Below are 25,727 nucleotides of genomic sequence, written 5' to 3'. Positions count from 1 at the left end.
CAACCTAGACGAAACTCTCTGCACTGCAAAACTCGACTGAATTCTTCACTGCTACCACTATAACACAACCTGTCATTCTCGATTAGGTGTGGTGTGGTTCTCGGCTACCTCAGTCCCAACTGACTGTCTGCTCACGGTAAATCACTGTCTCGCGGTACACCCGCTACCTGATGCTCTGAGGGAAGTCATTATCGAAAATTACCTGCAGGATGTACTCCCAAATCCAGAACTGAAACACCAGACCCCTCGTGTCTTGCACACGAACATAAATGGCACTACCCACCTAGAAGGTGACCTCTCCTCTATCGACTGATTTCTCGACTCATACTGATATTTCCCTCTCCCTTTAACTCCCTACCACAATACTCTGATAGGTGCTCGCCTTTCCTCCTCTCAAGGAACGCCTCTCCATCCTCCATCATGGTCCACAGGCCTAAAACCCATAGCGTCCGATCTCTACCTCATCGATCATAATCGGATAACAAGATAGTCACCAGCATCATCCACTACGAACCATGGTACTCATCCCATGACATGCCTTCTCAATTTGCTCCGGTGTATGGTACCTGAACCATAGCATCACCCTCCATCTGCTCCAACGTATGGCACTCGAACCACAACATCTATTTCAATCTGCTCCGATGTATGGTGCCCGGACCATAACATCACCCCGCAATCTGCTCCGATGTATGGTACTCGAACCATGACATCACTCCATATTCCGTTCCTTAGGACCTTCAGAATGCTCCCTGTATCAAGTATGGTTCCTCCGCTTTCAGTAGTACGGGCCCATACTACCTGCCACATCTACCCATACTTTCCACACGGACCATCCCAGAGTTCCTAAGTAGCTGGTCGAGCTACTCTTTCACCAATCCCCTCACGCGTGCTCGCTCTCCAGCGAAATCCTCTACTCTACCAGCGCACTCATCTGGCTAGGTTTACTCCCTAGTCCCTTCCGCCGTCCCTCCCACTTCTTTGCCATCAGCTGCTGAAGAGTTCCTAATGATGCCAGCCATCTACCTCCTGAGTATCGTCATACTCACTTAGTAGCTGACTCCCATCATCGAGAACTCCACAAAGCACGAAGCAAGCAGCATTCGAGCATCGAAGCATACATAGGACTCCCTATCTGTGATAGCTCCACCTTCTCGGCTCATCCTCGGAAGTACCACTGTACTTTGTAGCTCTACCCCTCGTGCGTTCTAACTAGATACCCTCACTCATCACATACACACAAAATCATAACGCACATATCACAACAAACCCTAGACTAAGGCATCGCAAATCAGGCCACTCTAGTCCTAAGATATGAAATACCTAGCCTGTCTCTAGCATGCAATAATATCTCATAAAGTGCATAATAAATATTTCATAACACAAAAGTAAGGGTATTTTGGGAAATCATCGTTTGGCTCTGGCTGATTGTACACACTGCTCTTTCTTGCTTTCTCTTTGAACTCTTATTCACTTTTGGAAAACCATTTATTTGGAAAACTTTTTCTTACTTCCTCAGTTTGAGTCCAGATTTACCCGTAGGTGCGTCCGAATCCCTCAAACCAAGGCTCTGATACCAATTGTAACACCATGATTTTCAAGGCAAAACTTTTTACTTAAATAATCAATTTAATATTAATACACTTGTTTAAAACCTCATTCATAATAGATTTACAAAACGTAGTTTCATTTTCAGTTAAATAGAAAACCAGGATCCTCCAAAACACAACTCTTTCTTCGGTGTGTACAATCGAACCGTTGCCATCCCGCGTTACTGTAAGAACCTGAAACAACATAACATAAACAACGTAAGCACGAAGCTTAGTGAGTTCCCCAATATACACCTTACGCACGTACGCCTTTCCAGGCCCTGACCTTCCAGTCCACTGCACAATGCCTTCCGGCCCATGAGATAATCGCCTTCCGGCCCATAAGATATTTGCCTTCCGGCCCATAAGATAATTGCCTTCCGGCCCATAAAATAATTGCCTTCCGGCCCATAAAATAATTGCCTTCCGGCCCATACACATATATAACACATAACACAAATACTCTAACACATAAAGCACATATATCATATATTATACCTGACCCTTCTGTCACATAATACTTTGCCTTCCGGCCCATATATAAACATGTATCTCACGCGTAGCAGCTAACTTTCCATTTATAACGTATAAACATAACACATAACATACTTGACCTTCCGGTCACACAATCAAACCCTTCCGGGTGAAGTATAGTGAGAAGACTCACCTCGCGGACGCTGGGAGATAGCAACTCCTGAAGTCCCTTGCACTTGATCCTCCGAGCTACAAGCTCCCTGTAACATCATATATCTCTTATTAACACTTCTACCTTCCACGTTAACTGACCCTAAGAAATCACACCGGTCATCTCTGGTCAACAGTCCATTGTCAGCTCGACTGGACTCGGCGAGTTCCCTGGCGACTCGGCGAGTCTGGTCGTTCTTCAATCCTCTAAAATTCCCCTTCTACTCGTCGAGTATCCCCTTTGACTCGACGAGTTACTCCTGGAAGAATCGCGGGGCCACCCCGACTCCACTCGCCGAGTCTGAAGAACAAACTCGGCGAGTCCCAGTGAATCTTCAAGCTACTCGCCGAGTCTGATCATCCGACTCGGCGAGTCCACGCCATGCAGTCGATCAAACTGCTTCCTGAGGTACATATTTTCCCGAATATACAAACATGGATCCTTCTGGACCTCTAAGGGTCCTAATGCAAGGTTATAAACGTTGGATAACAACACAACAACCATCTAGACTCCAAATGGGTTCCATAAACCCTAAATCTATATACACATCAATCACAGGAGAATGTAATCCGAGTTATTACCTGAATGATGTACCTTCCATGTTCCCCAAACTTCAGAACTCGAACTCCCTACAGTTCCTTTAACTAAAACCCTTCTCCTCCTTGCACAACAATTCCTTCAAGGTCACCCATGGCCTTCAAGCTTGCTCTAGACGCCTCAGTCGTTTAGGGTTCTCTTCAATCGGCCAAAAGACGAGCAATGACGGCATAAGATCCCTTATATACGTCCCAAACTGAACGGCTAGGGTTTTCCGCTGAACAGCGTCGACTCGCCGAGTCCATACCTGGACTCGTCGAGTCCAGCCGCGAACCCGCGACCACAACTGCGACCCTACTCGGCGAGTCTGGCAGCAACTCGCCGAGTCCCCCTTTAAAACACCCCAAAATGCTATTAAACAATACTTAAGATTTTGGGCTGTTACAACTGAATTCGGAATCACTACTTTTTCAAGTGAGTGCATAGTTACTTTCATCTTACTCATAGATATGAAGTATTTTATATAAATTACATGCCATGTGTGCATATTATCTGGATACTTGTTGTCTATGTTGGATGAATGATTTTATACATGTTTTAAATGATTTAAACTATATATTTATTTTATATCTACAAATATGTTGGGATAAAACATGGGAAGATGAAATAGTTGATGTGTGATGAAATAAAATGATGAGAAATAGGTGAGGATAATTAGGTGAGGATAGATAGATGATGATGAATCAGTGATGTAGGATGAAAGATACTATAACCTTATCCGGAAATTTGGAGATGTAGTCATCTACCAGAGTATAGATGGAAACCACTGACTATTATAGACAACCCCATGGAAACACCAGCAGGCTCATAATCTGTAGGTGATGAATTACGAGTTCAGGCAATGTTCTAACTACGTATTCATGTGATGATACTCTAACCCCTTACTATGAATTACGAGTTCAGGCGATGTTGTAACTACGTATTCATGCGATGATACCTTAACCCTTGTTAGGCACGTATTGAGGGAGTAATCCCTTAATCAATATTGTCTATGCGATGTAGGCGTTGATCCTTAGGAACAAACATATAAGGAAATGTGATGTAAGGAGATGAGAGGTAAATATGATGTAGGAGACGACCCTTAGGATAAATCCTTAGGGAACATACTTAGGAATAAAGAATATAATGGGGATGGGTAATTGGGTTAATTGTTTGATAATTAAAAATAATAATTGTACTATTGTGGGTTGAAAACCCTATGTACTCACCAGGTTTCCCAACCTGACCCACTCAGTTTACTTGTATCACAGGTGACAATGTGAAGTTACATTACACTGAGATTAAGGAGATATAGATCACTAGTGTAAATGAATGTATGTTATGTTTATGCTTATGTTTTTGTATTGACGATGACATCCCAAATGTTTTAAAAGGAATAAAAATACATTTCTTCGGAAATTCTTTGATAATGAAATTATCATGTTTTTCTAAGAACAAATTCTGCAACGTTTTTATTGAAAGAGATACTCTGATTTTTATAAAGCATAAACAAAATCGGTCTTTTCTGGCCGTGAAAATTGGGATGTCACATTACTGGTGCCTCAGTATGTAGGAGATGAGGAGATGTGGAAGACCCGCTATCACGACATGTTGAGGGCTGACATCCGGAAATATGTCAGCTACTCGGCATGTCCGACCTTGGAAGACATGATTGCGAGGGCGAGGGAGAGGTAGATTGAAAAAGAGCACCTAAAGAAGAGGAAGGCAGGAGATGGGCATGTTACTTGGGCTTCGGGGAAGAAGCCCAAGGGATCCGACACTAGGTCGAAGTGCCAACAAGGTCGGGGCTACTACAGGAAGTGCGGCAAGACCCATGAAGGGGGTCTGTAGATTGGGATCATCGGGCTGCTACAAGTGTGGAAAGATCGGACACTTCGGGAGGGACTCTATTTCCCATACTCCCACATTCCATAAATCAGACCTGATTTGCTTCCGCTGCAATCAGAAGGTCCATAAAAAGGTTGATTGCCCGAGATTGACAGCAGCAGCGCCAGTGGCGGCGCCATCTCCAATGACCCTACAGCTTACGGATGGCCGACAGGGCAAGATAGATACTCTGATGGTGAGGAGCCAAGCCTTCCAGTTGACTGTTGAGGACGCGCATGTCGCAACCGATGTGGTGAAGAGTATGTTTTCTTCTCCCTAGCTCTTATTATAGGTTGTTATGATATTTATGTATATTTTTCATATGTTGTTAGGATCGTTCCATTTGAACGGCATCCTAGTATAGGTGTTGTTTGACTCGTGGGCTACCCGATCATTTGTCTCTCTTGCCCTTAGCAAGAGGCTCTCTGGGTCTTCAGGCATGTTGGATTGCCCTTTAGAGGTCGAGATTTCTGACGACCGATTAGTGTGAACATCAGAGGTTTTTTAAAGATTGTGTTCTGATACTATATGAGGAGCGCTACCTAGTGGACTTGGTTCCTATTTTGTTACATTGGAACAAGATTATTATAGGCATGGGTTAGTTGAGCCCCAATGGGGCAGTGATCGACTAGCACAGCAGTTGGTCCAGGTTAGGAACCTAACTGGGGGAGAGCTGGTGATTCAGGGCGAGAGGTCACAATGTGGATCGGCTTTATGTTCAGCTGCGAGAGCTAGACACTATATCCAGCAGGGGTGCACAGGGTATGTCGCTTATCTCATGGATACCCGGGACGTGGGTAAGGCGACAGTGAGTGATGTGCCAGTGGTGCAAGAGTATGCAGATGTATTCCCAGAGAAGCTTCCTGGGATACCTCCGGAGAGACATGTAGAGTTTAGGATCAACCTAGTCCCTGGTACGGCTCTAATAGCCAAGGTACCATATCGGTTGGCTCCTCCTGAGATGCAGGAGTTGTCTACACAGCTGCAGGAGCTATTAGAGAAGGGGTTCATTAGACTGAGTAGTTCACCATGGGGATCCCTGATCCTATTTGTGAAGAAGAAGGACGGGTCGCATCGGATGTGTATAGACTACCGGGAGCTGAAAAAGGTAACGATGTAGAACCGTTACCCACTCCTGAGGATTAACGATCTCTTTGACCAACTTCGTGGGTCATCTTGGTTTTCCAAGATAGATTTGTGGCATGTTACCATCAGATGAGGGTCAGAGACGAGGAGGTACAAAAGACTGCTTTCTGGACTCGCTATGGCCACTACCAGTTTGTGGTGATGCCCTTCGGGCTCACTAATGCTCCTGCCATGTTCATGGATCTCATGAACCGCGTCTGCAGACCAATATTGGATCAGTCTGTGATAGTTTTCATTGATGACATCTTGGTTTACTCCAAGACACAGGAGCAGCATGAGGAGCACTTGCGAGACTTTTTGAATACCCTGAAGAGAGAGAGCTTGTACCCCAAGTTCTCCAAGTGTGAGTTCTGGTTGCGTGAGGTGCAGTTTCTTGGGCACCTTGTCAACCAAAACGGTATTTTGGTCGACCCAGCCAAAGTAGAGGTTGTGATGAGATAGGAGGTTCCGAAGTCTCCATCTGAGATTTGGATTTTCCTGGGATTGGCGGGCTACTATCAGAGATTTATTCAGGACTTCTCCAGGATAGTCGTGGTCTTTTTTTGGGGGTCTGAGCAGCAGGTAGCGTTCAATACATTGAGGCAGAGGCTATCTGAGGCACCGATCCTCGCCCTGCAGAGGGCATGGAGGATTTTGTGGTATACTGCGATGTTTCCATCTCAGGGTTCAGCACGGTACTGATGTAGAGAGGTCATGTTATCACCTACGCCTCGAGGCAGCTGAAGCCTCATGAGGCGAACTACCCGACGCATGATCTGGAGTTAGGGGTGGTTGTCTTCACCCTCAAGATTTGGCTACACTGTCTGTTTGGGGTCCAATGTACCATTTACATTGACCACAAGACTCTGAGGTACCTCATGCATCAGTCGAATCTGAACATGAGGCAGTGTCAGAGGCTAGATGTGGTAAGGGATTACGATTATGAGATCCTCTACCACCCGGGGAAGACCAATGTTGCAGCCGATGCGCTTAGTCGCAACACATCCCTGATCTGAGACATTTGCTTGAGGATGATGGTAGTGACTCCACTGTTGGAGAAGATCCAAGAGGCGTTGGTCGAGGGTTTGAAGAAGTGGCGCAGAAAGTGTGAACGAATCATAGGCCAGGTGGTCTCGTTTGACTACGACAACCGAGGGTTGCTGAGGAGGAGTACATAAGGTTTTGATGGATGAGGCCCACAAATCCAGGTTTTCTATCTATCCCGGGGCGACAAAGATGTACAAAGATCTTCGTCCTGACTACTGGTGGCCCTGCATGAAGCGGCATGTAGCCTAGTATGTAGTGAGATGCCTGACCTGCAAGAAGGTCAAGGCAGAGCATCATTGGCATCACGGCAAGATGCAGGCGTTGGACATCCCCATGTGGAAATAGGAAGATATTACCATGGATTTCATCACTAACCTTCCCAGGACCGCGTAGGGAGTAGATTCCATATGGGTCATCTTGGATCAGTTGACCAAGAGTGCCCTTTTCATACCGATCCAGGAGAGCATTTCGGCCAAGAAGTTGGCCGACATCTATATTCGAGAGGTTGTATCCTGACATGGAGTGTTATTCTCCATGATTTCTGACAGAGACGTACAGTTTACTTCTAGATTTTGGAAGAAATTTCATGACGAGTTGGGTACTCGGCTGCAGTTTAGCACTGCCTTCCACCCACATACAGATGGTCAGAGCGAGCGGACCATCCATAAATTGGAGGATATGCTACGAGCATGCGTATTAGACTTCGGTGGTAGCTGGGATACCTCCCTTCCCTTGGCATAGTTTTCCTACATTAATAGCTACCATGCGAGTATTGACCGTCCTCCCTTCGAGATGTTGTACGGGAGGAAGTGCAGGACCTCGATATGCTGAGGTGAGGTTGGGAAGAGGGTCATGGGGAGTATCGAAGTGGTAATCAATACGACAGAGAGGATCCAGCAGGTTCGGAGCAGGCTTCAGACAGCTCAGATTCGGCAAAAAAGTTATGCCAACAATCTTCGTTCGGACCTGGAGTTCCAAGCTGGGGATATGGTTTTCCTAAATGTGTCACCTTGGAAAGGTGTCATCCAGTTTAGGAAGTGGGGCAAGTTAGGCCCCAGGTACATTGGTCCTTTCATTGTTGCAGCCCGGGTGGGTAAGGTGGCATATAGGCGGGATCTGTCAGTCTAGCTTCGCCAGATTCACAGTACTTTTCACGTCTCCCAGCTGTAGAAGTGGCTAGTAGACGACTCTGCGGTGGTGCCACTCAAGGATATTCAGGTGGATGATAGTCAGTACTATATCGAGTGACCAATAGCCATTCTAGATAGAAAGATGAATGTGATGCGAAACAAGGAGGTAAAGCTGGTGAAGGTGCAGTGGTAGCACCGCAAGGGTTCGGAATGGATGTGGGAGCCAGAGGATGAGGATGAGATGAGGGAGCAGTACCCCAACTTATTTTCAGCAGCAGCACCGCAAGGGTTCGGGTAGTTCGCCTCTTGGGCACCTTGTCAACCAGAATGATATATTGGTCGACTCAGTCAAGATAGAGGTCGTGATGAGATGGGAGGTTCCAAAGTCTCCATCCGAGATTCGGAGTTTCCTGGGTGTAGCGGGATACTATCGGAGATTCATTCAAGACATCTCCAAGATAGTCGTACCCCTGACACGGTTGACTAAGAAAGTCGTAGTCTTTCGATAGGGGCCTGAGCAGCAGGCAGCATTCGAGGCTCTGAGACAGAGATTGTGCGAGGCGTCAATCTTAGCCCTACCAGAGGGCGTAGAGGATTTTGTGGTATATTGTGATGCGTCCATTTCGGGGTTGGGCACGGTACTGATAAAGAGATGGCACGTCATAGCCTACGCTTTGAGGCAGCTGAAGCCTCACGAGGCGAACTACCCGACGCATGATTTAGAGTTGGGGGCGGTGGTCTTCGCCCTCAAGATTTGGCGACATTACCTCTACGGGGTTCGGTGTACCATTTACAGTTTTACATGGACCACAAGAGTTTGAGGTACCTCACGGATCAGCCGAATTTGAACATGAGGCAGCGTCGGTGGCTTGATGTGGTGAAGGATTATGATTGCGAGATCCTTTACCACCCGGGGAAGGACAATGTGGTGGCCGATGCGCTTAGCCGTAAGGCAGCGCTGATCATGGATATTTGCATGCGGATGACAGTGGCGACTCCGCTTTTGGAGCGGATTCGGGAGGCCCAGCAGGAGGCACTGAAGGAGGAACATCGGAAGAGTGAATGCATAGTGGGTCAGGTTTCCTCCTTCGACTATGACAGCAGGGGATTATTGACATTACACCGTAGGGTATGGGTGCCATACCTCGGAGGCGTGCACCAGATTTTGATGGAAGAGGCGCACAAATCCCAATTCTCTATTCATCTCGGGGCGACGAAGATGTATAGGGATCTTCGTCTGGACTATTGGTGGCCCTGCATGAAGCGGGATGCGGCTTGGTACATCGAGCGGTGCTTGACCTGCACGAAGGTCAAGGCCGAGCATCAGAGACCGCACGGCAAGATGCATCCGTTGGAAATTCCATTGTGGAAGTGTGAAAGGCCCTGTATAGTGGTTTGGTCTAGGCATAATAATTGATAGTAGTAGATGTGTAGCCAGATTGTTTTTGTCATGAGTTTACGGTCAAGATGTGTTTACGACCGTAAACTCCTTACGGCCGTAAACACCTTACAGTTGTAAGTCAAGTCTATAAATAGGGCGTTGTGTCAGACATTATTTGTTGTTGATGCTTTCGTATTCTCCCAAGTTCTATCAGACGTTTTATAGCTTTGAAGCATATGCAAGCTTGGTTTTTGTTCTATACTTGCTTATTAATTCGTGTTTGCATCTGTGATTATCTTTGATCATTGGTAGATCTATTTTCGGGGACTTTACAATTGGTATCAGGGCGAAACCAGTGTCAAAGACGTTCAACAGCTGCGTTTTCAACTAAATCGATATTCACAGCAACAAAGACGGTTTCTTTCCGGTCAAATTCAAAAGTTTTCGAAGTTTACGGCCTGAGCTTACGGCCGTAAACTCCTCTTCACAGACACAAGTTCATCCTTCGAAAATAATTATTTTACACATCATTCGAGCCTTCGAGATCAAATTTTGATCCTGGCACTTAATTGAGTTGTTTTAAAAAATAAAATCGAACTTTTATATTTAACTTTCATTGAACGTAAACTCATTATTCACGAAAAATCGATTTTCTGTTAAACGATAATTACACCATTAATTTTTCGGAGTTTAAATCAAAAGGTATCTTTGGACCGTAAACTCGAGTTTATGGCCTAAGGTTTACGGCCGTAAGGTTTACGGCTGAGTCAATTGCTACATATTAATTAAAATTAATTCTTGAAACTAATTCCAAAATAAATTTTTCTCTCTTGACCGTAAACTAGAGTTTACGGCCGTAAAGAGTGTTTACAGCCAGATTTTGTCTTCCAGTTTACAGTATAAAAATTACTTCGGATTAATTTTTTTTTACTAAAAATGGAAACACAAAATTCAACTCAATACCAAGAACTTGATGTTGTAATGGGAACAACCACGCGCATTCCAAGACTTATGTCCGCTGATGGTTTCCCCGAGTGGAAATATAGGATTGAGAAATATATAAAGATGAAGGACTTCAAGATTTGGAAATGTGTTTTAAAGGATCCAGTCAGAATCACCACTACAGTTGGGCGAAAGGTGGTCGACAAGAAAATCGAAAACTACACTGATGAAGACTTGGAGAGTGTAGAAGAACAAGAGAAGGCATTGGCCATTTTGACTATGGCTTTATCTCCAGACATTGCACAAGGATTTAGAGAGTATACTTCTGCTAAAGCACTGTGGGAAGCCGTTATTGAAGTATATGAGGGAAATGAAGACATGTGAGAAAGTCGCCAAGATATGCTAAGGCAACGCTTCAATATGTTTAATTATGTTCCCGGAGAGACTCTCGAAGCTCAACTGCAGCGATTTACAACTCTCAACACAGAGATGACTATGGCAGGGATCTTCTATACGAAGTCAGAAATTAATAAGAAGCTACTAATTGCTCTCCCAAAATCTTGGGACATGAATGTAGCTGTGATCAAGAAGACTAAGGATCTCAATCGCCTTTCTCTAGCTGAAGTGATGGCTGTCATCAAAGCGTGTGATATTGATGACAAGCAGCGAGAAATCAATCATGTGAACTCCTACTCAGCTGCCAATCTTGGCATTTCAACTAATAATGTTCTCTCTTCTCTCTCTTATACTCCTGCAGGTTCATCTTCCTCTGCACCGGTCATTCCCTACCCACAAAGCCAGCCTCTAATGTCTACCCAAACTGCTTAATCCTCACATATGGCTTCCTCTTCAAAGGGAAAGGAGGGTGATGAAAACCTTGTCTTTGCAGCAGGGCTTGTGAATTGCTACAATGCTCTTGTAGCTGGGGAACTTCCACCTCAATTGTCATTTGCAGATCTTGATCAAATCCATCCGGAGGACGTTGAGGAAATGGACATCACATGGCAAATTGCCATGGATGTATTTAGAGCAAAACAGTTTGCCAAAAAGACAGGGAAGAACAATTGGGGAATGAATGCTGACAAGAAGGTTGGATTCAACAAAGGAAAGCTTCGATGTTTCAATTGCCACGAGCCAGGGCATTTTGCTCGTGATTGCCCACACCCCGATAGAAGGGTTAATAATGACAGAACAATGGTTGCAGTTGGGAACAATCGAAGCAGTAGTCAAGCAAACAATGAAAAGGCTATGGTTGCACAATCCTTTGATTGGGATGATCAAATACAAGCTCTAAATTTGTCTGGACCAGAAAATGCCCATCTAGCACAAGTAAGGGATGACACTCTAGTAGGGACTGTACTAGCTGAAGACAGTATGATGAAGCTACAATTTGGCTTGATGGTATCTTCTTCCCATGAACCTAATTCGTCCAAGGTAAGTCTCCTATCATGCTCTAAGGCTTGTGTAGATTATGTGAAAACTTTACATTATAAAATTGCGACATTAGGCAATGAAGCAGAAAATCTTAGGATTTTTCTTGAACTCAATGACAAATTAATAAGAGACGTAGAAGACCTTAGATATGAAGGGAACCGACTTCGAAAAGGACAAAAACCACTTAAAGCTCAACTAGAATCAAAAATTAAAGACTTTAGGAGACTCCAGGAAGACTACAGCAGCAAATGTGAAAACTATGATTATGTAGTCAAACAAAATGCTGAGCTAGTAGCTGAAGTTGAATCTTTGAAAGGAAAATTTGAGACCGCCAAACTTGATGTTAGAAAATATGATTTCTCAAGTGAGGTGGTTGCAAATATGATAGACCAAATTATGCAGTTTAAAAGGAATCAATCAAAAGTTCTAGGGTATAATCATGTACCTCCTCCTTTCAATCATTCATATGTGTCCAAGCCCTTGTCCAAAGAAGAGATTGCCAATGAATCATTTATGATTTATGGAAAGCCCTCCGGTTTTGTTTCGGGAGGATTAATTAATGTTGAAAGTACTAACATTTCTACTTCTCCTGCAGATCAATCCTTGAATCAGTCAAAGCACAAAGTTGAAGGATGTGTTTCTGAAAATAAAATCAAGTCCAAACCTGAAGCTTTCATTTTAAATAAAGACAATTCTTTTTCAAATGTTTTAAGTGACAATATCTCTTGTGGTGTTTTTAGTTATTCTGATATAGTAGCTGCTACCTCTGATATAGTTTTGAGTGTTTCTAATATGTCTGATAAATCTTTGAACAGTTTGGTTGACAATTTGAATGTTTGTGATAAAAATGTTGAGACACCACTAGTTTCACAACCCTCAATAAGTATAGCACCCTCACTTGCCTCACAACCTAATAATATTGCATGTTTCTGTGAGACAAGCAAGGGTGTTTGTAGGAAAAACAAATCTGATAAATGCAGCACAAGTTCTAACAATAACAACCAAATTTGTTTTAATTGTGGCACAAGGGGTCATATTGCTAGAAATTATCTTAATCGAATGTTTGTGAGTCATAATCTTCCAAGAGGAGAGAACGAGTTCAGAGGAAGGTCTTTAAATAGAAATTCCTCTAGAACTCGTTCTCGAAATGATGATTGGATAGGTGAAAGAAATAGAAAAAGGGATATTTTTCACAGACATAAAAGGCTTTTTAATCACCTTGTCCCGAACAGTCTGCCAAAAAGGAGCATAGCCACGCCAAGGTCAAGCTCATCCCAAAGCAGCAGTGGACCTTCAACCAATTCTGGTAGAAGCAACACATGCTTTAAGCAGATTGTTAAACATAAAATGACAAAGTTTAATGAATTTTTCAAAAAACCTAATTATAAATGGAAGTCCAAATCTACTCCCAATACATCATCTGTATCCATTGAGAAGTTCATGTGCAATAAATCTGAAAAGGCATCGGGATCACCCAGGAAGATCATGACCTGGGTGCCCAAATCTAATTAAACCCGCACGTTTTGTAGGGGTAGTTGCGGGGAAATGTCGTCAGACTATGGTTCGTCGACAGCAGCTGTTCCCGGCACATGACAGGAGACATCACCCAACTGAACAGCATTCAATCATTTAATGGGGGATATGTCTCTTTTGCGAGTGGAGATAGAGGAAAAATTACACAAAAGGGCACGGTATCAAATGGAGTTCTGAGTTTTGAAAATGTGAATTTCGCTCCAGAGCTAAAACACGGCCTGCTAAGTGTCTCGCAGATCTGTGACAAGGGCTATTCTACGCATTTCACTAACAAGGAATGCATGATCTTAAAGCCAGGCTTTGTCATCCCTGAAGAATGGATTCTCGTAAAGTCAAAAAGGGATGGAAATGCCTATATTATCGATATGAATAGCAATCTCCCAGAGCAAGTTACTTGTTTGTTCTTAAAGGTCTCTGAGCAAACTGCAATATTGTGGCACTGAAGATTAGGTCACGCTAACGCCAAAAATCTCAATCGTCTTGCAAAGAATGAAATGGTCCGTGGATTGCCTGTCAAAGACTTTATCACGTTTGAGAAATGTGTGTCATGTGCTCAAGGAAAGCATCATCGAAAGCCACATTTGCCAAAGCAAGTTAACTCAATAAGTCAGGTTCTACAACTTCTTCACATGGATTTATTTGGTCCAGTGAACGTGCTAAGCATCAATAGAAGTTCTTACTATTTAGTTGTGATTGATGATTTCTCTCGTTTTACGTGGGTTTTCTTTTTATCCAACAAAGCTGGCATCACTGAATTGATCAAAAGGTTCATCATACTTGTTGAGAATCAGACCAATCAAAGGGTGAAGGCACTTCGCACCGATAATGGAACAGAATTCAAGAATTCTGTTCTCAATCACATCTGCACTGAGAAGGGGATCCTGCGTCAATTTAGTTCAGCTCACACACCTCAACAAAATGGTGTTCCTGAGAGGAGAAACAGAACACTTAAAGATGCTGCAAGGACGATGTTGTGTGACTCCAAGCTTCCTGTTTTCTTTTGGCCGGAGGCAATAAACACTTCCTGTTATGTTCATAATCGAGTGATCATCAACAAAGCTCAAATGAAAACCCCATATGAAATTTACTATGGTCACAAACCATCAGTCAGTCATTTTCGAGTATTTGGCTGTCCTTGCACCCTTCTTCACCTAGATGCCAACCCAAAGTTCAACACCAAAGCAGATGACTGTTACTTTGTGGGGTATGCTACACGCACTGCTTATAGAGTCTATAATAAGAAAACCAAGCAAATTGTGGAATCCTATGATGTGCGTTGGTTAGAAGAGAATGAGACAGACGCTAGAGTGGGCCCGGAGTGGTTGTTTGATTATACGTCACTCATTAAATCCTTATACATGTACTCAAAAAATGTATCTCGATCTGATACGCATATGAGGGGCATCTCTGAAGATGAAGACGAAGAAGTCGTGTACAAGCTAGTATCCAAATCTTCTGGTTCATCAAAAGGGAAAGCTAAAACTTCCTTTGAGGGAAATACCTATAGATCTCACACGGAAGGATCTCATGCTGCACCTGAGGGGGAGTCATCTTCAACATTAGTAGGGGAATCATCTTCTACTCCTCAACAGATTCCGTTTGTGGTACATAATAGTCCTCAATAAGTTCGTACTGATTCCTCTGTTGCTGGGACGACACCTCCTATATCTATAGAGAAAGAGTTATCTCCAAACGTTGCTTCCGCTGTCTCCTCGACATTCATGGAATTACTCTTTCCTGATCTTATTGCAGATGACTATGTCGTAGAATCATCCGGGACTGCCGAACCAGCAAATGAAGGAGGAATCAACATTCACACTCTCCCTGTCTCTTTAAATGATATCAGCCAAGAAATACCCTCAAGAGTTCAACGCGATCATCCGATCGAAAACGTCATCGGCCAGCTAGAGGATGGGGTCAAAACTAGAAGTCAGAGTGGAGACGTTAATACATGTCTATATTCTTGTTTCATCTCTCAAATCGAGCCCAAGAATGTTGAAATGGCTCTAAATGAACCTAGCTGGGTGGATGCAATGCATGAGGAATTGCATCAATTTTAAAAACTCGGTGTATGGAAGTTAGTTGAGTTACCAAAGGGCAAAAAGTCTCTTGACACACGGTGGGTCTATCGTAACAAGCAGGATGCTTCAGAGGTCATTGTGCGAAACAAAGCTAGACTGGTAGTTCGTGGGTTTCGACAGATCAAGGGTTTTGATTACACTGAAGTATACGCTCTCGTAGCGCGCTTGGAGGCAATTCGTATCTACCTAGCATATGCTTCTTATATGAACTTCACTGTTTTTCAAATGGATGTCAAGACTGCCTTCTTGTATGGCAAGGTGAAGGAAGAAATCTACGTTGATCAACCTCCAGGGTTTGTCGACCCGAAGTTTCCTAATCATGTTTACAAGTTGGACAAAGCGTTGTATGGGCTGCATCAAGCTCCTAGAGCATGGTATGCAACTCTAACTAAGCATTTGCTCGAACATGGCTACACTCGTGGTACTATCGATCAAACATTGTTCATAAAGCATGTCGACAAGGACCAGATACTTGTTCAAATATACGTCGATGACATAATCTTTGGATCAACCAGCCAACAACTTTGCAAGGAGTTCGAAAGTGTAATGAAGAAAAGATTTGGAATGAGCTCTTTAGGAGAAATGACCATGTTTTTGGGGCTTCAGGTTAAACAGAATTCAACCGGCATCCTTCTACATCAGGCCAAGTATGTGGAAGATATTCTTGAGAAGTTTGCGCTTCATGATGCTAAATATGCTTCTACACCAATGGCTGAACGACCTCTCCTGACTCCAAATCCAGAAGGCGAACCCGTAGATCAAACTCTCTATCGATCGATGATCGGATCCCAGATGTATCTTACTGCAAGTCGACCAGACATTATGTTTGCAGTTTGTCAATGCGCACGTTATCAGGCTAATCCTAAACTCTCTCATCTTATTGCTGTTAAAAGAATTTTTTGATATATCAAAGGAAGCCCTAAATTGGGTCTTTGGTATCCGAAGAATTCTGAATTTAATCTTTATGCTTTTACTGACAGCAATTATGGAGGTTGTGAGCTTGACAGAAAATCAACTTCAGGAGGATGTCAATACCTAGGTCACAGATTAGTTTCATGGCAATTCAAGAAGCAGCATACTGTCTCAACTTCGACAGTAGAGGCGGAATTTGTAGCTGCATCAGCTTGCTGTTCTCAAGTTATTTGGATCCAACATCAGCTGTTGGACTACGGTTTGAATTACTTAGAAATCCCTATCTATTGTGATAATGAAGCTGCCATACAAATTGCTAAGAACCCAGTCCAACATTCTAAAACCAAGCACATCGATATTAAAATTCACTTTATCAGAGACTGTTATGAATGATCTCTAATTCGAATCGAACAAGTCCACACTAATAACAATGTGGCTGACTTGTTCACAAAGCCTTTTAACAAAGCTTGTTTCGATGTGCTTCTGGGATTTCTGAAAATGATACGTTTTGAGGATTAAGTTTTTCATTTAATTTTCATTTTCCTTTATTTTTGGTTTTATTAGTCTATATGTTGCATTTTTGTTAGGTTTGTTTAAATTTGCGCATTGTTTTGTTTCGTATTCTCACCCATGCACAAATTTAGGGGGAGAAATAAAATCCAAAAAAAAAAAAGTTTTATTGTTGGTGTCGGTTTCTTACAACTGTATTTGAGTGCAGACAAATGGCAAATCTCAAGTTTGTGGACATGCATAATCTGGCAATCGTTCTTGCTGATCCACCTGTTATACATTCTGATATGCGATCAATGATTCATAGGCTGCGTGAATGCTGTGTTGCATCAGCATTAACAGTCAACCTGGTGATATATCAGAACATTGTTCGTGAATTTTGGGCGACGGCGAGGATGCAGATGGATGATGATGGAAATTTCACGGTTGCAGCGAAGGTGCAAGGACGAGACATCGTGATCAATGAAAGCTTTATTTGAGAGACATTGTTGATTGACGATCGACCTAACTATCCGACGGAGATTGGTATCGAAGATGTTCAAAGGATACTGCGACGGATGAGTTATGAGGGAACCTACCCGCCAACTTTGAAAAAGCTGCTCCATTCGTATTGGAGATTTCTAGCTCATGTGTTCGTGAGTTGCATATCGGGTAGAAGGTCCGGGGCTGATGAAATTTCTCAACGCACAACTGGTGCGTTGGTGTCCTTGGCTGCAGGATTTCTTTTCAACTTCTCGAAGTTCATCCTCGAAGAATTCGTAATAAACATCCGAGCTTCTACGAGGGATACTTTTCTCCAATATCCTCACTTCATTCAAATGTTTGTCGATATACAGTTTCCGGAGGTTAGAAAGGCGGGAGATACTTTGGATATGAAGTCTTTGGGTCCACACACTGTGGGACTCATTAAACAGAACAGAAGAGGGAAAAGTTATCTTCCGAGGGCGTTATCCATTGGAGAAATTTGGAAAGTTTACAGAATTAGATGAGACGCCAGTATCATACGAATCGTTAGAACCGACTTCTTCTGAGAAAACATCTACTGAGGGATCAACACCAGCAAACATAGTAATAGATGTGACTGAAGATGATGAAGATTCACCAACTCCGAAAGACCAAAGTGCTTCTAGTCATGAACACAAATCGAGTGAAAGACAAGATGAAAGGGAAATGGTTACCGGTGATGATAGATATGATTCGTTTGAAGATCTTGATCTTACAGGATTTGATAATGATGATATCGCGGCTTCCTTAGCTAGTAGTGCCAATGTTGTGTCTAACGAGATTCTCGACACAATTTTTCAAAATGCCGATGATGTTGTTTTGCCAACAACTGAGACGAGGAAGTCAAGCGAAACTCTTACTCCAACTTCTGAGCAGATGGTGTCAACTTCGATTCCAATGGAGATAGTTGTGGGATGTTCCCCTTCCGTGTCTATTTCTCCTACAACTGAACCACTTGTTAGTGTAATTCCTCTACAAGCTGACCAACCTCAATCAAAGAGGAGAAAACTTGACGCAAGACAATCCGAGCTAATTACTAGTTTGGTCAGTGGTCTTCCTACACTGCCAATTGCTACTGCTACTACACTACTTTCTGCAACAAAGATGTTCACAACTGGACCTAGTTCAGTTTTTGACGTTGGCGGCCCCTCAGCTCCGCCCGGCTTTCCAGTTCCAAGATTCGATATGGATGCTTCTTTTAAAAGGCTGGCATTGCATATGGCAAAAGAACAGCTTCGTTCACCCAGTCCTCAAGGAAAGAGCATTTCTATAAACGAAGGGGGTGCTCCAGATGATGATCCATCTCTTGCTAGTTTACGAAAGGAGATATCTGTACTAAGCCAGAAGAATATTGAACTTGATATCCAAGTAGCTGAACTTCGTGCTCAGAATATTGACCTTCGTACTCAAGTGTCCAAGCTTCAGTCAGATAGAACTTATCTTGGTGAACAGCTGGCAGAAGTTAAAAGGGATAAGAAAGTGAAAAATAAGCAGATTTCTGATCTTCAAGAACATTTCAATATGCTAACTTCGAGCTACTTTGAATTGAAAAAGAAATTGGAGGATGATTTTAGTGAGAAGTATAAAACAAACGTAGAAGAATAAAGAATAAATCTACATGTGCAAGCATATCCAGTAGATGTGCCAACTGGTCAATCTTCTGGTTCTACGGAACGTATTGCAGTTGTTTCTCCTATGGCTCCTCATATTCAAGAGATAATTCGGAAAAATCAAGAAGATGATACTGAAAAGGGGCAGTTGTTATTCAAGAGAAATGCTACTCAGAAGGGAGGACTTTTGATCACTGTGACTGATCTTCAACTTGTTCGATTCAGAGATACTTTTGGGGATTGATCAGGTGTGGCTACTTGGGGATTTCACGATCCTCTTCGACTTTGGATTATTATTCGCAAGAGTGGTAACTCAGAGTTGTATAAAGACATTCGTGCTTTTAGTTCATTGACGAGAGTTGATCTTACGGAGCTATCACAAGCTCCTTTTATCAATCTTTTAAATAATCCTCAAGTTTCACAATTCAAATTCTTTTTGGATGAGCAAGTCAAGAAGGTTTTTCGAACGATGCCAACTGCCGAGTCAGTCATTCTGGAACATCCAGATGTGCTTGAAGCTTCTTCTGATAAACCTCTGCAGGTGTTTATGTGGCCACCCACGACTCAAGTGAAACAATTTCCCATTGTTCAAGGTTATCAAGATGGATCGCTCGGTTCTATGGAGTGTTGGGTTTATGATGAGAGTACTTGTGGTGCAGTCATTAAACTCAAGAATGGGTGCATACGGTTGTATGATCGAAGAGACCTACTACAGTTCAAGAAGTGGGATACTCATTACCTAGGCAATTTTCAGATCAAAGTGGTTGAAGATATCTATGAGGAGGGAGCCAAGGCGTATACCAGGATGGTTGCAGAGATCTTGAGCAAGCAGATGTGGAATGGCTCTATGGGCCAAATGGATGTCATGCTGGTAAAGAAAGGAATGGGGTCGAGCTAGTCCAAACCAAGGGGGAGATTGAAAGGCCCTGTATAGTGGTTTGGTCTAGGCATAATAATTGATAGTAGTAGATGTGTAGCTAGATTGTTTTTGTCATGATTTTACGGTCAAGATGTGTTTACGGTCGTAAACTCCTTACGGCCGTAAACACCTTACAGTTGTAAGTCAAGTCTATAAATAGGGCGTTGTGTCAGACTTTATTTGTTGTTGATGCTTTCGTATTCTCCCAAGTTGTATCAGACGTTTTATAGCTTTGAAGCGTATGCAAGCTTGGTTTTTGTTCTATACTTGCTTATTAATTCGTGTTTGCATCTGTACTTATCTTTGATCATTGGTAGATCTGTTTTCGGGACTTTACAAAGTGGGAGGATATTACGATGGATTTTATCACGAAGCTTCCCAGGACCACGCGAGGGGTGGATTCTATATGGGTCATCGTGGATCAACTGACCAAGAGCGCCCATTTTATTCCAATTCAGGAGAGCATCTCGGCCGAGAAGTTGGCCGACATCTATATCAGGGAGATAGTGGAATGGCACGGGGTGCCAGTGTCAGTGATTTCAGACAGAGATGTGCGCTTTACTTCCAGGTTCTGGAAGAAGTTTCATGATGAGTTGGGCACTCGTCTGCATCTTAGCACTGCCTTCCACCCGCAGAAGGATGGTCAGAGTGAGCGGACCATCCAGAATCTTGAGGATATGTTTCGGGCATGCTTGCTAGATTTCGGCGGCAGTTGGGATACGTATCTTCCGTTAGCAAAATTTTCATATAACAACAGTTACCATGTGAGTATTGACCGCCCTCCTTTCGAGATGCTCTACGGGAGAAAGTGCAGGACCCCGATTTGTTGGGGTGAGATCGGTCAGTGTGTCATTGGGAGCACCGAAGTGGTGCTCAAGACGACAGAGTTGATCCAGGAGGCTCGTAGTAGACTACAGACTGTGCGGAGTCGGCAGAAGAGTTACGCCGACAGGAGGCGTTCAGACTTGGAGTTTCAGGTGGGTGACATGGTCCTCCTGAAGGTATCACCCTGGAAGGGTGTCATTAGGTTTCGTAAGAGGGGCAAGTTGGGCCCCAGGTTCATTGGTCCTTTTAGGGTTTTGGCCCGGGTGGGTCGAGCCACCTATCGATTGGATCTTCCATCAAAGCTTAGCCAGATCCACAACACTTTTCATGTTTCTCAGTTGAGAAAGTGTTTGGTGGACGAGTCAGCAGTTGTACCTTGGAGGATATTCAAGTTGATAGCAACCTGAATTATATCGAGAGACCAGTTGCGATCTTAGATCGAAAGGCGAAGACCTTGAGGAACAAGGTGGTTCAGTTGGTGAAGGTGCAGTGGCAGCACCGGAAGGGTTCGGAGTGGACATGGGAGGCGGAGGAGGAGATGAGGGAGCACTACCCCGAGTTGTTTCTGGAGACAGCAGACTTTGAGGACGAAGTCTAAGATAAGTGGGGGAGAATTGTAATGCCTCGTTCCTGGTACGTATTCATTTTAATTAAATGTTCTTTTGGGAAGAGCTACTCGGCGAGTTGTAGCCCTAACTCGCCGAGTAGATGTCGAGTGGATGCGGGCTTTAAGTGATCTATTCGGCGTGTAACACCCCATTCTTGGTGCATGTTTATTTTAATTAAATGTTCTTTTGGGAAGTGCTACTCGGCGAGTTGTAGCCCTAACTCGTCGAGTAGATGTCGAGTGGATGCGGGCTTTAAGTGATCTACTCGGCAAGTCCACGCCTGGACTCGGTGAGTAGGCCAATCAGTAAGAGACCCTAATCCTTAGGGTTTGCACCCTATTTAAATGCCCTTACAGCCCCATCTCATCCCCCATCACCCTTAGAGCAATCCTTATCGAAAACTCTAGCCTCCATTGGTGAGTTTGAGTGATTGTTGCCTTGTGAAGGGACTTTTGGTGCACTTTGGAGAAAGTGGAATAAGGGAGAAGTTTAAGAGGTCAAGGAGGGGGACTTAGATCCAGAACACATTCATTTGTGGTCATCCATTCTGGTAATAAAGTTTCCATCTTGGTTATTTATCTATTAGATCTTGTATGTCCCTAAATTGTTGCTTTTAAGCCCTAAACCCCAAATCCTTGAAGTGAAACCTTATGGTTAGGTTATACTTCAGATCTGGACTCTCATTACCTTCTTGAAGTGTTAAGTTTCGGTCATAATGGTGATTAAGGTCCCTCTTGAGCTTAGAACCCATTAAGAGCTTAGTTTGGGAATTTGAAGCCTCTAAAGCTATGCATGCACGTAAAGTTTGCAACTTTACGTGATAACCATGCCCTAGAAGCCTGGATCTGTGGTATGGAGTCGCTGCATAGCTCAAACTAGGTCTGTATGGAAAAAGGATTGGATGTACTCGGTGAGTAGAACGATGGACTCGGCGAGTCCTATGAAGATAGTCATGGACTCGGCGAGTTGGATGAGCAACTCGACGAGTCCGATGAAGATTGCCTTAGACTCGACGAGTTGTTCTTCAACTCGGCGAGTCAGATGAACTTGGACTTAGTATGTATGCATCGAGGAAGAACGCGTCGAGTCTTCGCTAAGCTCGTCGAGTAGAAACGGGTGTAGAACTAGAACAGATGGAAGGGACTCGGCGAGTTGGCAAGCCAACTCGGCGAGTCCGGTCAACCAGGAAGTTGACTTTGGCCAGGATGTTGACTTTGATTGGGGGTAAAATAGTCATTTTACCCTAAGATTAGTTATCAGTATCTGACTTAGTGTTTATGGAAATTGTAGCCGGGGAGTTCCGATTCAGCAGCCAGGCGCTTAGCAAGCAGACTTTCAGCAGCTACTTCGAGGTGAGTTACCTTCCAGTAGCGGTGGGTCTAAGGCCACAATGTCGGCCCACTAGTAGGAATTGTATGATTAGATGATTGCCTCTGTGATATTCATCTAGGGTTGCCACTACTTGTGTTATGTTTATGTGTTTGTACGATATGATGCTATGTGCTAGCGATAGTAGGAGATATAGTCCCCAGGGTACCGGTCGATAGGACCGAAGGGGTAGTCATGCCTAGCCATGCTAAATAGATTATGTGATACATGTTATGTGGTAGTGGTAGGGGCTGAAATAGTCCCCAGTATCCGGTCGAAAGGACCAAAGGGGAGACCAGCACCCAGATATGCTAGTCATTATCCGGTCGAAAGGACCGAAAGGGAGACCAGCACCCAGATATGCTAGTCAGTATCCGGTCGAAAGAACCGAAGGGGAGACCAGCACCCAGATATGCTAGTCAGTATCCGGTCGAAAGGACCGAAGGGGAGACCAGCACCCAGATATGCTAGTCATTATCCGGTCGAGAGGACCGAAGGGGTAGGTCGGGCACCCAGATATGCCTGTCAATATTTGTATGTTATATGGTTATTTGGTATGCGGTACGTTGGGGGAACTCACTAAGCTTCGTGCTTACGGTTTTTAGTTGTTGTTTCAGGTACCTCTTCAGCCAAGGGAAGGAGCTGGCGCGGTAGCGGCATATCACACACACGCTCTTGTTTTTCCGCACTATGAGACATTATGGGATTTGTACTCTGATATTATTATGATTTACGTTCTGGTTTACAAAACGCGTGACATGTTTTATTAAATGATATGGTTGAATGATATTTTGTGACTAACGTTTTTGCAAATCACTTAATTAAAAATGAAATTTTTGGTCCATGATTTTTGGGATGTTACACGGCGAGTCCATGCCTGGACTCGGCGAGTAGGCCAGCCAGGAGGAAACCCTAATCCTTAGGGTTTGCAACCTATTTAAACGTCCTTATAGCCCCAATCTCAGCCTCCATCACCCTCAGAGCATTACTTATCGAACCCTAGACTCCATTGGTAAGTTTGAGTGATTGTTGCCTTGTGAAGGGACTTGTGGTGCATCATTGGAGCAAGTGGAAGAAGGGAGAGGTTGAAGAAGTCAAGGAGGGGAACTTAGATCCAGAATACATTCATTTGTGGCCATCCATTCTGGTAATAAAGCTTCCATCTTGATTATTGATCTATTATATCTTGTTTGTCCCTAAACCTTATGGTTGGGTTATACTTCGGATCTGGACTCTCATTTAACTTCTAGAAGTGTTAAGTTTCAGTCATATTCGTGATTATGGACCCTCTTGAGCTTAGAACCCCATTAAGGGCTTAGTTTGGACATTTGAAGCCCCTAAAGCTATACATGCACGTAAAGTTTGCAACTTTACGTGATAAGCATGCCCTAGAAGCCTAGATCTGTGGTTTGGAGCCGCTGCATGGCTCAAATCAAGTATGTATGGAAAAAGGACTGGATGAACTCGACGAGTAGAATGATGGATTCGGCAAGTCCTATGAAGATAGTTGTGGACTCGGCGAGTTGGATGAGCAACTCAGTGGGTCCGATGAAGATTGCCTTAGACTCGACGAGTTGTTCTTCAACTTGGCGAGTCGGATGAACTTGGACTTAGTGGGTGTGCATCGAAGAAGAACGCGTCGAGTCTTCGCTAAGCTTGACGAGTAGAACGGGTATAGAACTAGATCAGATGGAAGGGACTTGGCGAGTCCGGTCAACCAGGAAGTTGACGTTGACCAGGGGGTAAAATAGTCATTTTACCCTAAGATTAGTTATCAGTATATGACTTAGTGTTTATGGAAATTGTAGCCGGGGAGTTCCGGAGCAGCTGTAAAACAGTTTCAGAGTTAGCATCTCAACAGTCAACGTTACGAGATGAGTTTCCTTCCAGTAGGAACGGTTCTAAGGCCACAAGCAGGCCTGTTTAATTAGTAGTAGTTTGCGGACCGCAGTAGTTAGAATGTTTGATGCCTTCGTGGTTCAGACAGGGTTTATGTGTTATGTGTTCATGCTAGTTGATATGTTTATGCTATGCTATGTTATGCCCAGTTAGTTCCGAACTTCGGTCTGATGCAGTTAGTTTCGGACTTCGGTCCAATGCAGGGGACAAGCTCCCAGTCAGTTCCGGACTTCGGTCTGATGCAGTTCGTCTCGGACTTCGATCCGATGCAGAGGGTAAAGCCCTGGTTAGTTTCGAACTTCGGTACGATGCAGTTTTCGGACTTCGGTCCGATGCAGTGGGCAAGGCCCAGTATGTGTTATATATTATTGTATGGTATGTGGTAGCTTAGGGGAGCTCACTAAGCTTCGTGCTTACAGTTTCGGTTTTGGTTTCAGTTACTTCCGCAGGTAAAGGGAAGAGCTCGGGTTGATGACATCGCACACACCACAGCTTCAGTTTGTCCTGGGAGTCGTTTTAGCTTTTCATAGATGTGATTTGATGTAGTATTGATACAGTTTTCTCGTGATACTTTGCTATGGTTTTGAGATATTGACGTACGACTTTTATTTTATGATATTGACTTGATGTCTTTAGTAATTATTAAACAAAAATTTTTGGGTCGTATTTTGGGATGTTTCAAGCTGGTATCAGAGCCTTGGTTTGAGGGATTCGGGCGCACTCCTGAGTGTGTCTGAACTCAAACTAAGGAAGTGGTACTAAGTTTTCAAAAGAAAAACCATGATTACAAAAGAATTTTGAGAAAATAAAACAATTTTAGAAAAGAATAAAGAAAATAGTTTTAGAAAAAGCAAAAAGAGTTTTGAAAATAGAAAAGGGTGTAGTGCATGCAATCAGCCGAGCTCAAGTAAGTACTCCCAAATTACCCATACAAGTTTATGTTATGAATATCAGTTTCAGTTTCAATAGAACAACATGCTAGAATAGGACTAAGGATCTAGGAGGATGCCTTATGTGCCTGCTATATGTGTTCAGCTTTATGAGAATTGCATGCTAGTATTGAGTAGACAGTAGTAGTATAGCCTGTTTAGGTTATGTCTGAGAGTATGAGCTTAGCATTGTATGCTAGTACAGTTTCTCATCATGAGAATAGATTTGCTTGAGT

Source organism: Lactuca saligna, chromosome 7 (assembly GCF_052625555.1).
Source record: "Lactuca saligna cultivar CGN05327 chromosome 7, ASM5262555v1, whole genome shotgun sequence".
NCBI lineage: Eukaryota > Viridiplantae > Streptophyta > Magnoliopsida > Asterales > Asteraceae > Lactuca > Lactuca saligna.
The sequence above is the reverse complement of the archived record's forward strand: the minus strand, read 5'-3'. Positions refer to the sequence as shown.